We start from the raw sequence: 16,085 nt of genomic DNA on the forward strand, positions 1-16,085 counted from the left end.
ATATAAAACTGACTTCATGCCATGTCCACGCTCAGAGTAACTTCATCTAAGGATATAAAACACATCACAATATCCAAATGATGCTGTTTGATCAGACATGTAATCTACTTGACAAGTTAATCTATCTTACTAAAGGCAATCTGTGACACTGTTAATAAAATCATTGAAATGTGGTTCATTAACAATCAACTATTTTATTTAACGTTCTCTGACACAGACCAATCACTGTGGACTTACAGTCTCTCAGGTCCTCAGTAAAAGCTGCTGTCAGCAGTTTTATGAAACAGGTTCTAAGATTAAACTCATAGAATGAAACTTAAAGCACCATTTAGGAGGACTCCTAGTGGTGAGTTACTGTAATTACACTCCAAGATATTTAATCCCGACTTCCTTTCATATTAAAAGTAGGGCTGGGTGATATTGTTAAAATCAAATATCACAATATTTTTGACCAAATACCTCCATTTTCGAATTTTATTATAGGGATGACTATTGGTGCTTTCATAAAATATTTACACAATGAGATTTATAATCATCAGTAGTGTGGATATAATGACAAAGTGGGTAAAAGGAAAATAATAGAAGAGCTAGAACAGTCTGATAAGTTCAGAAAATTACATTATTTTCCTGTAATGTAATCTTTAAAACCAAGACAATAATTCTGCTGTATCATGATTTTACGATAAGATACGATATACGATAAGACGATATCTAATCTCATATCACCATATCCATATAATAACAATCTATTGCCCAGCTTTAATCAAAACTTAAAATAAAACACTCAAATTTCCATACAAACACATGCTCAACACACACACACTTGAAATGTATATAGGAGTTCAGTAATGAGCAGCAGTGTGTGTGCAGACCGCCAGGCCACCGGCTGCTGCTACCAAAGGGTGTGTAAACCAAAACATTTTGTTGCTGTCCACGCCTTTGCTTGTGGATGTGTTTATGTGTGTGTGTGTGTTTGTCTGTGCCACGTGTGTGTGTGTATGTGTGTGAGTCCGTGTCCCTTCTCCCACAGGAGACCCTTCACCACGCTGTTAATGAAGTCCCATGGAAAGCACGGAAGAGAAGGAGGAGAGCGTTGTTTATGCGTGTGTGTGTGTGTGTGTGTGTGTGTGTTTCCCTTGTTTTTCTCCCATGTCGCCTTTTGAGCCGTGGCCTTAATTGGGGGCCCGAGCGTCCAATTAACGGCGAGCCAGCGTGGCCGTTCGGTACGGCGAACATGCGGTGGCCAAGTATAATGTTTTCGTCCCCTATCAAGCACCCCCCTTTCTCCATCCCCCATCCTCTCCCTCCCTTGACCTCCCACCCAAGGGACCTCCTCTTAGCTGCGAGGCCCCCGCCGGATACTGCACGGGTTAACAAGTTTCCGCCTGGCGCCTCGTCCACTCCACTTCACACCTCACACCTTGAGAGAGGTGAGCTTCTTTCCCCCAACCTGTGTCCTTTGTCAAGCGTCCTGCATCTAGGTCACAAACAAGGGGGAAGGAGTGGAGGCAGAGGATGGCGGTGGGGGGTGGAGGGGGTTGTTGGTGGTGATGGTGGAGGGAGAGGACAGGCGGGGGAGAGAGAGAGAAGGGGATGCTGGGGAGTCCCTCGATCCCTACTTCATTAAAACTAAATAAAAACGGGAGGTCATTTATCTCTTTCCCTGCAAAGCCATAAACACAAATAGGTTCACCGTGGTCCTCCGTCTCCTCCCTCCCTCAGCCTCCGAGTATATATCACAGCAGATAAAGGCAGCCTGTGATGATAGGTTGTATTAAATTGGAATCTAAGTGAAATTTTAGATTGCTGATATGAGTGGAGGGGTGCAGGAACCGGTGTGTTTGTATGTTTTGTGTGTGTGCGTGAGAGAGAGACATAGAGAGAGACAGAGAGAGAGAGAAAGAGAGAGAGGGAGATTAACCTGCACCTCCCTTTCTTATTTCCTCGTCGATGTTAAATCACCGGCTCCTGGTCTAAATGATGAGCGCTGCTGCTTTTCATTCTGCATTCAGGTGTGTGTCGGGGTGTACTGAGGTGTAAGCTATTAGAGGCATAATGTTGTAAATCAAGCTGTGCTACTTTGATATTAGGGGTGTGTTCGTTCCCAGTCACGCCACTGTTTGGTGTCAAATTTCACACAGATTTAAATGCAGAAATGGAATCACAAATTTGAATTTGTGAACTTTGACATGTGAATTTGCACTGTTGGTTAGGGATAGGGGGTTAGGGTTAGGGTATTCATAATAACAATTATTTTACTATATTTAATGCTCCCACTTTGAAAACGGTGTCTCTATTCTGAATCTGAACACAATAACATAATAGCAAATCAACAGAAATCAATGACAGGTTAGGATTTCACAACCTGTTTTCATTTGCTCTTATATAACCAGACATTCATTAACAAAATACTTTTTCCCACTTTTTTTGCTACTTCCTGAACCTCTGTCAAGTGAGCCAATGTGCAATAAATTAAACTTTTGACCCCCAAGAAGGTAAATTTAGCTTTACAGCAGTGCCAGAAACAGACCAAATTGTTAGGTAGTAACAGGATACAGATATACAAATAAACTAGTGTTAGATATACAGTACAGTGTGTTGCAGAAAGCCTGTATGTGTATAATGTGGCTCGAATGTTGGAGATGTGGGCATGTGACGGATTAGTCACTGTACCAGGAAACATCTGGTTGATGATGTGCTTCCAGGTGTGAATATGTGTAACTGTGTGAGTGTTCTCAGTGTTTCTGAAAAAAAGGTAAAATCAATAGCTTGTGACATTTCAACATAATACAAATACTTGGGGGCCAAAACCTTTAATCATTTCAATTTAATGCAACCAGAATGTTGAAGCTACAATAACTGTTAGCTAATTATATGTCACTGATGAAGGTGACTTGAGCTTGGTTTTATTTTGTACCTCACCAACTTGACAACAGATGGACCCAGAATTGTTCAGAGTCAAAGTTTAAGTGCAGCATTCTGAAACTGTATCAAATCGAAATGTTAAACATAAGCAGCTAGTTTGCTAGATGCTGCTGAGCATGGGGGAATGGATTCTGCCATTTAAACCAAAGTCCACACCATGTCACTGGTAGTAAAGTCAAAGAAATCAAATTCATGACCCAAGTCTGACCCGTGTTCAACTGGTGTTACTTTAGTCCACATCTCTGGTTCTTAATTGTGTTCCTCATACCGTCATCAAGACATCAGCCTTTTGAATTCAGTTGCACTGCTTCTACAATAATTACAGTAGCCTAAAGGAAACCTGAACGATAACCTTTATTCATTTTCTATACCGCTTTTCCTCAGGGTCACGGGGGGGCGCTAATCACAACCGACATTGGGCAGAGGTAGGGAACACCATGGACAGGTCGGGAGTCAATCACAGGACATTCACACTTACGAGTAATTTTGGAGTGACCAATTAACCTAAGCTACATGTTTTTAGTCTGTGGGAGGAAGCCAGAGTTCACCTTTAGGCTACCATAATTACTACAGCACCAGTGCAACTGAAAGAATGAATTTAAATGAATGACCATATTGCCTCCAGCAGCACAACCCTGTCTAGGAGTGATTGTGCTGGTCCGGGATGACTCGTGCTGGTGGTAGACCTGTCACCCAGGTCTCTCCCATGGGGCGGCAATGTCGGCGACTCGGCTGGTAGCCCAGCTGCTCCGACACCTTCCACATTGTCTCCAGCTGGTCAACCTTTTGTCCCTGTTTTGTTCCATTATTTTAGGCTACTGTTCACAGCTGTTGTTCACATGGATAATGTCTTATACAGGTTTTTAACGTCTGGACCAATCACTGTATTTACGTCACTCCTTGTGTTGGGAGTACTTACCCTTAAGTAGTAGCTAGACAAATCCCTCAAGACAGTGTTCTAAGATCTACAATTGTTCCCAGTTCCTGCAACATGGACACAATAAAAAAGAAAAGGGTTGAGGGTCCTCTAACTCCTCTCTGATGTATGAAAAAGTTCCTCTGGTCCAAAAATGCCCTGCAGCTACCAATAGCAAGCTAGTTTAGCAGCTAATTATTGCTTGTGTGTGGAGTGTACTGCGGTGTGTGAGCCTCATAGAGGTGCTCCATCATTGTGCTTGTTATAAATTGGATTACGATTAACCAGATTTAACCCTTATTAATGAATGATTGGGTTGGTTTGACAGGCAGCCCCATTGTCTACCCCCACCAACTCCAACCCCCCCCCCCCCCCTCCAGCTCTATACCTCCAGACAGAGTGGGCACCAGGAAGGAAGTGACAATGAAAAATCATCGCTAAACTCTGTATATTAACTCCAGGCTGAGAGAGAAGAAGAGGAGCGAAGGGAAGTGAAGAGAAGAGAAGAGAAGAGAAGAGAAGAGAAGGATAAAAACAGAGGAAAGAAACAAAGATTCTTTTATTTCTTTTATGGCATTTGTGCTTCCAAAGCCCACAAACTCCACTGCAACCATCAGCCACTGGGGAATACTGCCTTTGATATCCAGGAAAGCTGTTCCACTGCGGCTCTGCGTTGGCAATGTGTTGGCGTGGAGTCCAGTGGAAGTGTCCAAGCCCAAAAAAAAGATGGGAGATGGGACTCGAGCTCTGTTACAACCATCTTAAAATAGAGCTTCGGAGTGAAGTTTGAAAGCACTTTAAAAGCAGAGAGTGTCTAGCTGTAGCTTCTTCTTCACATCTGTGCGCATGGTGAAAACATATCAAAGCTGTATAGTAGTGTGCAGTGATGGATTTGGTCCAGATGCTCTTCCCCTCTGTTGCTCTTTCAAAATTAAAGCCTAAAACATGGATGTGATGCTGACAGCATGTTAATGTCTCTGCTGCAGCTTGATAAGTTAAGAGGGAAGTTACAGTAAATTCTCAAATTACCTCAATCAGGCAGTCATTTAAAACAGGCTAATAGAAGAGGATGTTATTTCAATGTGTTCAATGCTGTCTTGATAAATTCAGTATGATGTATTTTTACACAGCATGTCAGTATCAATACCAGTCTGCTGTTCACTTTCTCTCCTCTCTAAAAAAAAAAAACAGTTCTCACTCACAACAATTTTCCCACTTTGCTGATTTTTTTAACCACAATTAAACTACTGTCAATGAAACTCTGCCCTTTTTGTTTTTCAAATTAAAAGTCTTGCAGGAAAGGCTACCAGACACGAATAATAACATTCAACATGCAATAAACTACAGTGTTGTTAAGGGTCTAACTGTGGATGTTACAGCAGGTAAACTGTGGGTAATGTATGTTTAGTAGGGATGTACCAGTTGTAAAATTCTGGGCTGATAATGATTTGTATCTAGCTGATAACCGATATATGCCGATACCTTTTTTTTGGATGATGATGTGATTATGTTTTGTTGTTATTTATTCCGCAGGTAAACAAATAAGTTGTACAAAAAGAAAACCTTTTTCTTTTTTCTTTTTGAAAAACAACTGCTTTGAAATCCCTTTAGCCTGTTATACAATTATCTACTTAATAATAATTTTCCGTACTTGTACCTCCATAAATACTGCGTGCCACTGTTTCTACTGCTGTCTGAGCCTGACCGTCCAACTGCAAATAACCAGAACATCGGCCACCGACATTAGCGAGTTATATCTTAATTACCAATAGGCTGATGTTAGTACAGAAGGGGAATAACGGCCATTACTGACATTTGGCTGCTATAGCGGTGCAACGCTGATGTTTAGGGTTAGACATCTACTATAGTAAGTTATCCTTAAGGTTTGTTGGAACTACATGGAAGAAAACTCTGGTCTCCTGATGCTCCCATCCATCCACCACCTTGACCTCCACATCCTCACTACTTCCTGCGATGCCACCACATTATGAATATAGTTCTCAGGAATATTGGTCCTGGAAAGAAAAGGATTATCTAAATAAATTCATATAAATGATCCCTTCTGAGCCATTGAAGTATTTTAATATGAAACATCTGCTCAAGAAATGTAGCTTTACACCAATTGAATAAAAAACAGCAAAGTAGAAGAGACTAAGAATAAGTAGTGAGTGAAAACAGAAGCTATTAAATGCTGATATGAATAGTTTGTGTCATCCTCACTTACACACTGGCTTTTATTTGATCATTTAAGTGGAAATAAGAATCCAAAGCGTGACAAACATCACCTGACTTGTGTGTTCTAACCTGTGACTGTGAACACAATACTTGCCAGTGACCGTACCCGCCGCTCAAAGTACATTTTTGGACAGATAGTTTGAGTCTCATTAGTGAGGATGGCTCGCTTTCCTCAGCCGCGGCCCCCATGCTGTGATTTTGGCTGATGAGACGGCTGGATTTTTTACATGAGCCATTATTCCGATCCATCTTCCTCCTTATCTGCTGTCGGAGAGCAGCCGAGGAGGAGCGCAGGTTAGCTGGAGAGAGGCCTGCTGCTTCCTGTCCTCCGAGGAGCACGAGACAAGAGAGAGGAAGAGGTGAACGGGAGCGCTTGTTTAACGGACTGATGAGTGATAATCCGGTGATGAACGCAAGCTTGTAGTTCATTTTACTGTACGTGTCTCTCATATATCATTGTGAAACACTTCGTAAAATCCACACACACACACACACACACACACACACACAGCTCCTGATACATGAGCCCCGAGAGATTGACAACAAGGGTCTTCAGGTGTTGTAAAACAATTACACACACCATATTTTTCTTCTTGTAAAATGTCAGTAGTAATTTGTATATTAAACACAGTCCACAGCATGCATCGTTTAATAAGGCAAAGGTGCTTTTCTATAATTACGACTATAAAAAAAAACATGCACTGATGATCAGATGAGATGAGGTAAGATTAGATCTGTTAGACTGAAGCCTTTTTTTAGTTTTATCTGAAAGATTTTATGCATAAATGTACTTTTAACCCATGAAATAATTGCCAGAAAATTATAATTCTTTGAAACTGGAGTGTTTATTGGACCTTCTGACACATCATTTAAAAAATAACTAAATAACATTTTGCATATATGAGTTTTGTTTTGTATTATATTAAATATTTGCTATTTATTTTTCATCGCGTGTTTTATAAATGTATTGAATACAATATTTTGAAGCCCTTATAGGTCCTTCATAGAGCTCATATCAACCACAATATGAAATACAATAAAATGCCAGTTGACAGATTTATAGATAAATGAGCTTCTATACCTGCTGTATTTAATCTGAATTTACCATCAAATAAACTACAAAATATTTAGTCTTTCAACAGTACAACAACTATTCACTAACTATTTTAATGTTTTTCTTATCTTCACTTTTTCTAATCTGGCAAAAAAATATTCATGCCTCAAATTGTGGCTCACTGATTGACAGCATCCATCTTGGATGCCTCAAATAAAAAGCCCCCTAGTGGTTTATCTGTGCACTACATGTATCTGATCCTATACATCAGGTTTTTTACACTTATGATGTAGAGCTTTTTAAAACTCATGTATTAAATATGATTCATTTGGTTTTACAGGGTTAACAAGTATGTATATAAGCAGTCATTTTTATATGACCACAGTGAAAACTATATGAATTAATGACTATATAAATAAGTCAAAAACGTCTGTCACAATAATTATCGACTTATCTTACAATAAGTAATTATCAACATCATTATGTCTATATATGGACTTCACCATATGATACATGACTTTGATCATTATTTGACCTCAGTATTGCCACACTTCACATTAGCAGCTGAGAGGCTATTCATGTTACATTAGCTAAGCTAGTAGTGTCCTCCATTCCTCACTGTGTACGTCCTGAGTGGAGACTGTAGAAGACTTAAAGGTGTATTTTTATAGAAGTATAGCGCCCACTCTCCACCCCCACCCCTTACATTATCATACTATTATATTATCATTACATCAGTATCATAAAATCATCTTCAAGTGACAAGTAATTTATTGCGATTATTTTTGAGACAGTATATCATCCAACAAAAGTAGTTATCATGACAGGGTTTAAGTCAACGAACTGTTTATGGACACACACACAAAAGTAACAGTTTTGATTAAGGGACTGTATGAAAATGATTCTTATCATGGCAGAAGAAAAAAGTGACCAATTGATTGATCTCTAATAACCAAAGAAATTAAGATTATTCTACCATTTTTTAACCAAATACTTTGACAAGCATCTACAACATCCCAACTGGTTTTACACTAATATCCAGACAAACATCCTTCCCTCTCCCTATGACTTTCACTCTGTCCTGTGCTATTTCAATCCATCACCATGCCCTCACCCTGCCTGCGCTCTCGGACACCCAAACCAGGAATTCTAAAACATGGAGATCTATTTGACTGACCTCCCCTATCTCTCTCTCTAACCCTTCCCAGCTGTTTGTGACCTACGCTCCACTATGCAGCCTTGACGATTGAATCTTATGCCTAATCCAGACTCCTCTCGCTGCCCCCCCGACACCTTTGCATGCCTCTTGCCGCGTATGTAAGTGGGTTAGCGCTCGGCTAAGGCTACCTGCCTCTACTCCTCCGTCAGGCTGCGAGGGGTCGCTCCGGGGGCAGAGGTCTTAGGGAATGTCCTTCTCTTTTGAATGACATCCATATTCTCTCCAGCGTGGGAGAGGAAGGAGAAAGGGGAGGAGATACAGGGATCAGGAGGGGTTAAAGGAGGGAGAGAAACAGCACTCCTTTGGATTTGAACTTCAACTTGAACTCTGACCTCGCTCTCCCCTGGCTCGGATATCAAAACACAGAACCATCTGCCTCTTACTGCAGGGCTAGCGGGGAGCGTGGGGTTAATATCATACACTTAGGGAGCAGAATACAGACTGCAATTATCTTCTATTCTCAGACAGAATCCTATTATTTGATCCTGGAGTCGCAACAGATGGAAGGGGGCCAGTCACATCCTCTTTCTCTCACTCTCCTCTCTCTCTCTCTCTGTCTCTCTCTCTCTCTCCGTGTCGCCATTCCTGCGCAAAGCCGATCCGGAGGGCAGGGCGAGCGAGGGATGAGGACATAATGGTGAGAAAGGGCGAGAAAGGGGCAAAAGGGTGAGACGAGGTCTCGGGGTTGTGGCGGTAAAAAAAATAAAAAGGAGGTAGAGGAGGGAAACCTGAGCCTGGAGGGGGTTGGGTTCCGCCATCCCTCTCCTTCATCCATCCATCCATCACAGTGGGAAGAAGGAGCGTTTGAAGGCGATAGATAAAGTGTATAGAGGAGGAGAAAGAGAAGTCGGGAACAGCTGGTGGAGTCAGTTTCTTTACCAGATTATGAGCTTTTTAAAATAGAGCTGCTGAAATCATCTTAAAGGTATAATTATCTGCTAGATAAGAAGGTTGATATCATATGTCTGTGCTTTAAGTTAAAACTACAGTTTAATACAACTTTGGCTTTATTTCTATGGCTCCGGTTATCTGTTCTGTCAGTTATGATTAAAGTGTTCTCACCAAAATACTAACACAAGAAACACAAGCAGTCAGTCAGACAGGTTGTAAACAAGCTAATAGTTTAATATTAGTCAAACTTATATGATACAAAGATGAACAAAGATGAAAAGTAAAATTAGTTTATAGACCCACCTTTGCTGAGTAAAATATGATCAGAACTGAAGGACAGAGCAAAGAAAATTAAACACAACTGAAACATTGTTTATTTGTCCTTCACATACGGAAGTTAAATCAGGTTTACGGCCGTCAATTTAAAATAATTAACTAATTAATTGCACTCTTCACAAGTCATTTCTTGTATTTTTCTTAAGAATAATAATAATAATAATAATTATAATAATAATAACTTTATTTATATAGCACCTTTAAAAACAAAGTGTACAAAGTGCTTTGACAGACAAAGCAAAAGCAGCACAATATAAAGCAAAGACACAATACAGAGAGCAGTAACAAGACTGACATTGACAAGATGAAGGTAGAGGACAATGAAATACAGTAAGGAGATGATGAAAATACCATATAAAATATACCAAATAAATGAGATAAAGCAAAATAAAATGAATAAAAGACAGTAACAATAAACCAACAAACAAACAACATCACATAAAAGCCAGTCTGTAGAAATGAGTTTTGAGAAGTGATTTAAAAGAAGTCACTCATTCTGCAAGTCTTATTTCCTGGGGCAGGTTGTTCCAAAGCCGAGGGGCCCTGATGGTGAAAGCACGGCCCCCTCTAGATTTCAATACCGACTTTGGAACAGCCAGAAGGCCCCACCCGAGGATCTAAGACTGAAGATTGTAACATACAACAGATATTTACATAATAAATGTAAAAACACAGAATTGGTGTAGAATCAAGACAAAGGAAGTATATTTAAATGTGTTCACCAGATACATGCGGTGTGTTATTTATGTACAGATACAACGCCTATAAAAAGTACTCACCGCTTCAGATCTTTTACCCTTTTATTGCTTTTATAAATAGAATCAGAATCTTATTTTACATTTATATGTTTTAGTTAATTGACTTTTTTTTTGTAAATTCTTGTCAAAATGTATTTATTTTTTGACCATGATTCCATTTATAAAAAACAATAAAAGAGGAAAACATCCAAGGGGGCACTGTATACAATTAACGATTGTAATGTTTATCATTTAGGTACTTTTAAACCCCCACCCCCACCCCCACCCCCTCAGACTGCACAGAGCTTCCTGAAATCTTGTCGTCATAGCGAGTTTGCCAGGTTCAGCATCATCAACACATACATTTCTGTTCATGTACTTTTTAAAAAAATGTTTATTGCTGTATTGTTGAACTTTTGACCTGGAGCCATGCTAGCTGTTTCCCCCTGCTTCAAGTCTTTGCATGCTAAGCTAACCACATCCTGTCTCCAATTCTGTATTTAATGCACGAACATGATACGTGATCGATCTTTAATTTTATCTCATCACTGCATGATTATGATGCTAATTTAATTAATCAATTTATAATAACTTGAAAATGAATTAATTGATTCTAATAACACTGTGTGGCACTCTCTAGCCTCCATACTTTCTCAAATATTACTCCATGTCGACTGAAATAAACTTAAAATACTATAAATTTGAAGCCACAGGACATTTTTAATGTCGTACAAAAATTCCCACATGAATGCCCAGATTTTTTTTTTTCCCCCTTTTCAAATAAATAAATCATGAACACCAGGCCTGCGTCTCAAACACAGATCATGATATGCATACATTTGCAGGAGAAAATATTGAGGTTAAAAGATTCATTAAGTGTATTCCCCAAATTCCGGAGCCCCCATATACATATGCACACATACCCACACACACACAAACACACACACACACACACACACATAGTGAGGGCTTTGAGCGGGCGTGTTTTCCAGGCAGACATCTGAAAGTGGATCCTCAGAGCTGAATTTCCATGTAGTATCAGGCCCAGGAGAGCTGGTTTACAGGGCAAAGAACCAGCCTCGCTCATTTAATTACCGCCTATCAGTGGCATCAGAGTGTGTAGCTACCAGTTTAAATGGAAAGTGGGATGAAGCGGGCGCTGGCATCGAGGGCAGAGAGCGAGCACGTCGAGCTGCTGTAATAGTTTCATGCATAGATTTGAAACTTTCCTCTCTGGTAGCCGTTGTTTATCTCAGAGTCCTTCATGCAAATGTGAAATATGCAGAGATTTAGGAAATAAGGCACCCATAAGATTCACTGTGATGTCCTCTTATGATAACACATTTTAATGCTTTATTATGCACTCAGAAGTATAATATTAGTTAGCCTGAAAGCAGAATGAATCAAAACATGGTTCAGATCAGTTATGAGATCAGTTTCTCAAATAAAAGAAAAACAATCATAATGTTTAATATGTTCCCTGGGGAGTTACAATCTCTCTACTCTGTGTCTGGGTCGCCTGGCTTTCCAGTCACTTCATTCAAAAGATGACTGCTATGTTCATACACGTGGGTGTCATTTCTTTAAAGACTAGCAGTGTTTTATATTAAGGTCCCTCCCTCCCCTCTCAGGGAAGTCACAGATCAGTATCAGCATCAGCAGGGCAGGAACTTGTAGGTACTGAATGTTTTTCTCAAGGACATTTCAGCAGGACTGATGCATCTTGACACAGGAAGCGCTGCATATAACAGCCAGGTTATTAGCTACCTCACTGCTAGAGGCTGAGCCTAAACAAGTCCATCTGTCATACACTTAAAAGAATCTGGTGTCTATATTCAAGGAGTAAGGATTGTGATAAATATAAAATATAAAAAATAAAATAAGTTTAATGCCCTGTTAATACTGAAAAATAAGCAAGCCTGCAAACATGCTTATCACCAGCCATCTGCCAATCTACATTCTACTCATCTATCAGCATATGTCTTATACGTGTCATTGGTTTATCTGATTCATATTTCCACTGTAGAGAGATGTACAGGTTTAAATCATTCAAGTCATCTCCATGTTTTCTGTTAAAAATAAGTCGTTTTGTCAATTTCTAGTGGCATTTATAAGGCTTTTATAAGGAGTTCACCTTTTAAATCTTAAATGTGTTTGCTTGAATTGGACAATAAGTGAGTAAACCAGACCTGTGACCAAAAGGTTGTCAGTTTCAATACTTTTCCTTTACCAACAAGTGACAACCCGAAAACTAGACAAAGGAATAACCGCTGCTTGGTTAGAGTAATAGGAAACATAAAGGCTTCATAAAAGAAAGCCATCTTTATAAGAAAGACTTGATCTGAGGACAAAAGGAAAGTCATGAAGGATCTTTGCTCCAGCTGACCGCAACTCTGATGTAGCTGAACCCAGAGAGTTTCACCACAACATTGTTCTGTGGCCCCGTGTGTGGGACATTGCCCGGAGCTCCCCACCGGCCCTCGGTGTTCGCTGAGTGAGCACGGTTTCCCTGCGGACCACTGACAAGCCCCATCCACCCCCATCTGAAGCCATCCGCCTCCCAGCTACCGCTCCCCAGCCCTGATCAGAGAGAGCGCTGCCTGGGGCCAGTCTACCAGCCGGACCCTGTCGCCACTTCCAGACATCCAGGGGAACAAAACGGACTCCCCTAGGACTGACTGCCCAACCCCCCCACAACACACATAAAGTCTCTGTGTGTCTGAAGTGTTCAGAGGAGGTGGTGTGATAGAAGGCAGCTATATGAAGGGCAGCTTGTGTGAAGAACAGAAAGAACATGAAGACAGATTAAACCTTGGTCTTATTCTTTTAATTGTGTCCATTCTGACAGGAGGTCATGCTAGTTTTGCACCTGCTGCATTTGCTGCAGGGATACAGAAAATGTGACTCGGGCAAAATGACTATATTAGGGCAAGCAGCATGAGCCTCCCTGATGCTTCCTATAGGTTTTACAGCTCTATGGGTTTGTCATTGTAGCTAACTGCATGGGTATCAGGCAACTTTTCATGAATTTAACAAGACAACATGTTAAATCAACAGCAACCCACCCTCACGGCTTGTGGCCTTCATCAGGGTGATGATCCTGTTAGACCAACATGTTTCGGCTTGTGGCCTTTATCAGGTTCATGATCTTGTTATCCAGCGCATTTCGACTTATGGCCTTCTTCAGTGTCAGGATCCTGTTAGACCAGCACATTTCAGCTTGTGGTCTTCACCAGGGTCATGATCCTGTTAGACCAATGTGTTTGGCTTGTGGCCTTGATTATAGTCATGACCCTTTGCAGTCCAATAATCGATTGCTGTCGCTGTGTCAATGTATTATGCAAGAAATGGAAAATCTAACTGGGAGCAGAGACATTCTTACATCAGGGTCATGATCCTTATGAAGACTGCAAGCCGACATATGTTGGCTGAAGAATAAAGTTATTCTGTAAACAAGTTTCGCTGGAGCTTTGACCTTATTCAACTTTTTTCCCTTCTCCATGTACCTTGGAAGTAGGTGAAGTTGTACCAGAAACCTTTACTCTGAAACCCCAGTATACCTATTTTATACCAGAGATACATTTATCAAATCTATAAAACTTCAGTATTGAGTGCAAAGTTGGACTCATAATCTAAACCCAGTTTAAAACTACCAAAAGGCTAAAATCATGTTTAAATGTATTTTTGATGCATATGAGCCTCCGTTAGAGAAGAATACATATAGCTGTTTGGCATCCACTTAAACCTGAAGGAGGGCAGTCAACAAGCTTCCCTTATTAGACTCTAATAGATGGTCCATGGCCTGAGGTGCAAATTGCTTAGGCTAATAAATATGTCCACATAGGTTTATTTCCTCTTAATGGCACTCCCAGCATGGCATCCATTAGTCGCTGTGACCCAATTTAGGAGCTATTGCTCACACAGCCAAATCAGAGCAGAGGAATGTCTCTGCTGCCAGTAAGATTTTACGTTCCTGGCGTTATACGTCGACACAAACAGCAGTGATCCATGATTGGACTGCAGAGGGCAGCCAAAGCTTTGGTCTGGATGTTTTGGGAGTTTTGTTGGGGTGTGAGGTCATAATTGGGTGAAACTAAAATTTAAGGCAGCCACTTTGATGGTAATTAGATTCAGGGTGTGAGGGTGCACCCAGACAGAATGGAACTGATCCAATGTCAACACAATTAAGGGTGGTGTTATTATCGCCATCTGAAGGTTGTTGACACTGGACCATGATGCTAATATGCTCACATATTTGTATTACTGTATTTCTGAGGACTGCTCTGACTGTCTGACCTGAAACCCTAACCCTCTTAAATACTACTGATTCCTCCCACAACAGAACCTATATTCAAATTCTTAATTAAATGGTAAATGGACTGTACTTATATAGTGCTTTTGTAGTCTTTTGAGCGCTTTCTACACTACATGTCACATTCACCCATTCACACACATTCATACACTGATGACAGGAGCTACCACACAGGGTGCCAACCTGCTCATCAGGAGGAAACTAACATTCACTCACACCTTCACACAGCATTGGTGCAGCCATCAGGAGCAATGAAGGGTTAAGTATCTTGCCCAAGGACACGTTGACATGTGGACTGGAAGAGCCAGGAATCGAACCTCTGATCTTCCGATTGGTGGACAACCCGCTCAATCTCTTGAGTCACAGCAGGCCCACATATGGTTAACTTTACAGAATTATAGTGGGTGGGGAATTTGGTCCACCTTGTACAATGTCTGACAAGAACCCTGAAAACCAATTGTCTCCATAGGTGATCCTAAAGCCATAAAAGAAAGAGAGATCCAGGTGCTTGGGAAAGATGTGGTTAATGCTAGCCAAGACATGCTACTGTTAGCCAGCCACACTAGATCTCAAAGCTCCAAGTTCACTGGTTGACCACTTGTTAAGAGGTGGACTATAAAATGTAAAATATTACTGAGCATAATTTAAGTTGCTCTTACTGCTGGCGTGACCAGGCCTTAATGCTCATAAGGGATTAGCATCATTGTCAGTGACGACTCATGCCAAGAGCTTCTTGATTTACATCACTTTAATCACTTTAGTTTCAGTCTTCCACAGACATCATGATGATATGCTAACCCAATCAAGCAAGTCGGTGTTACATTTAACACCAACATGCAATTATTAAAAAAAACAAATGGCAAAATAGAAAAAAAAGAAGAAAAGAAGAAAAAAAACACCAAGAGTCCCTTTAAATTATTTCAATAACTTTTTGATATTGGACACCTGATAAGAGTTATATATGTGTATTATATATGTCATAAGCCAACAGTAAGACATGATAAGCAAACCGTTCTTTACGTTTCAGATAAAAAAAACTATTCAAAACTAGTTTTAAACTGACAGCAAAATAAATGGAAAATTTGGGCCATCTAGTATTAGTGTTTTGTCTTGATGCAAGTGCTTCACTTTCTGCTTTTTAAAGGATTTTATGATTAGAGGCAGAAGAAGAGATAAGGATAATGCACTGTCTATTCTATTTCTAGAACTGATTCTTTCTATATAATATCAGTGTATCCTGCACAAACTAGTCATTCTACAGTACTTTACTTCCCATGTCTAGTGCAGATGTTGTGACTGGAAATATGATTTAGCAGCTCAACCACACATAAAACCATCAACTATCATGTAAACCTGATACTGACCTGGCCTTTTGATATGAACAAGATAATTGTATCATGACATGAAGAAAACCACATTAGCTTAGCGTTTCCTTTTTGTATTTTTGGGGCTCTGAGGAG

Source organism: Scomber japonicus, chromosome 16, assembly GCF_027409825.1.
Source record: "Scomber japonicus isolate fScoJap1 chromosome 16, fScoJap1.pri, whole genome shotgun sequence".
Taxonomy (NCBI): domain Eukaryota; kingdom Metazoa; phylum Chordata; class Actinopteri; order Scombriformes; family Scombridae; genus Scomber; species Scomber japonicus.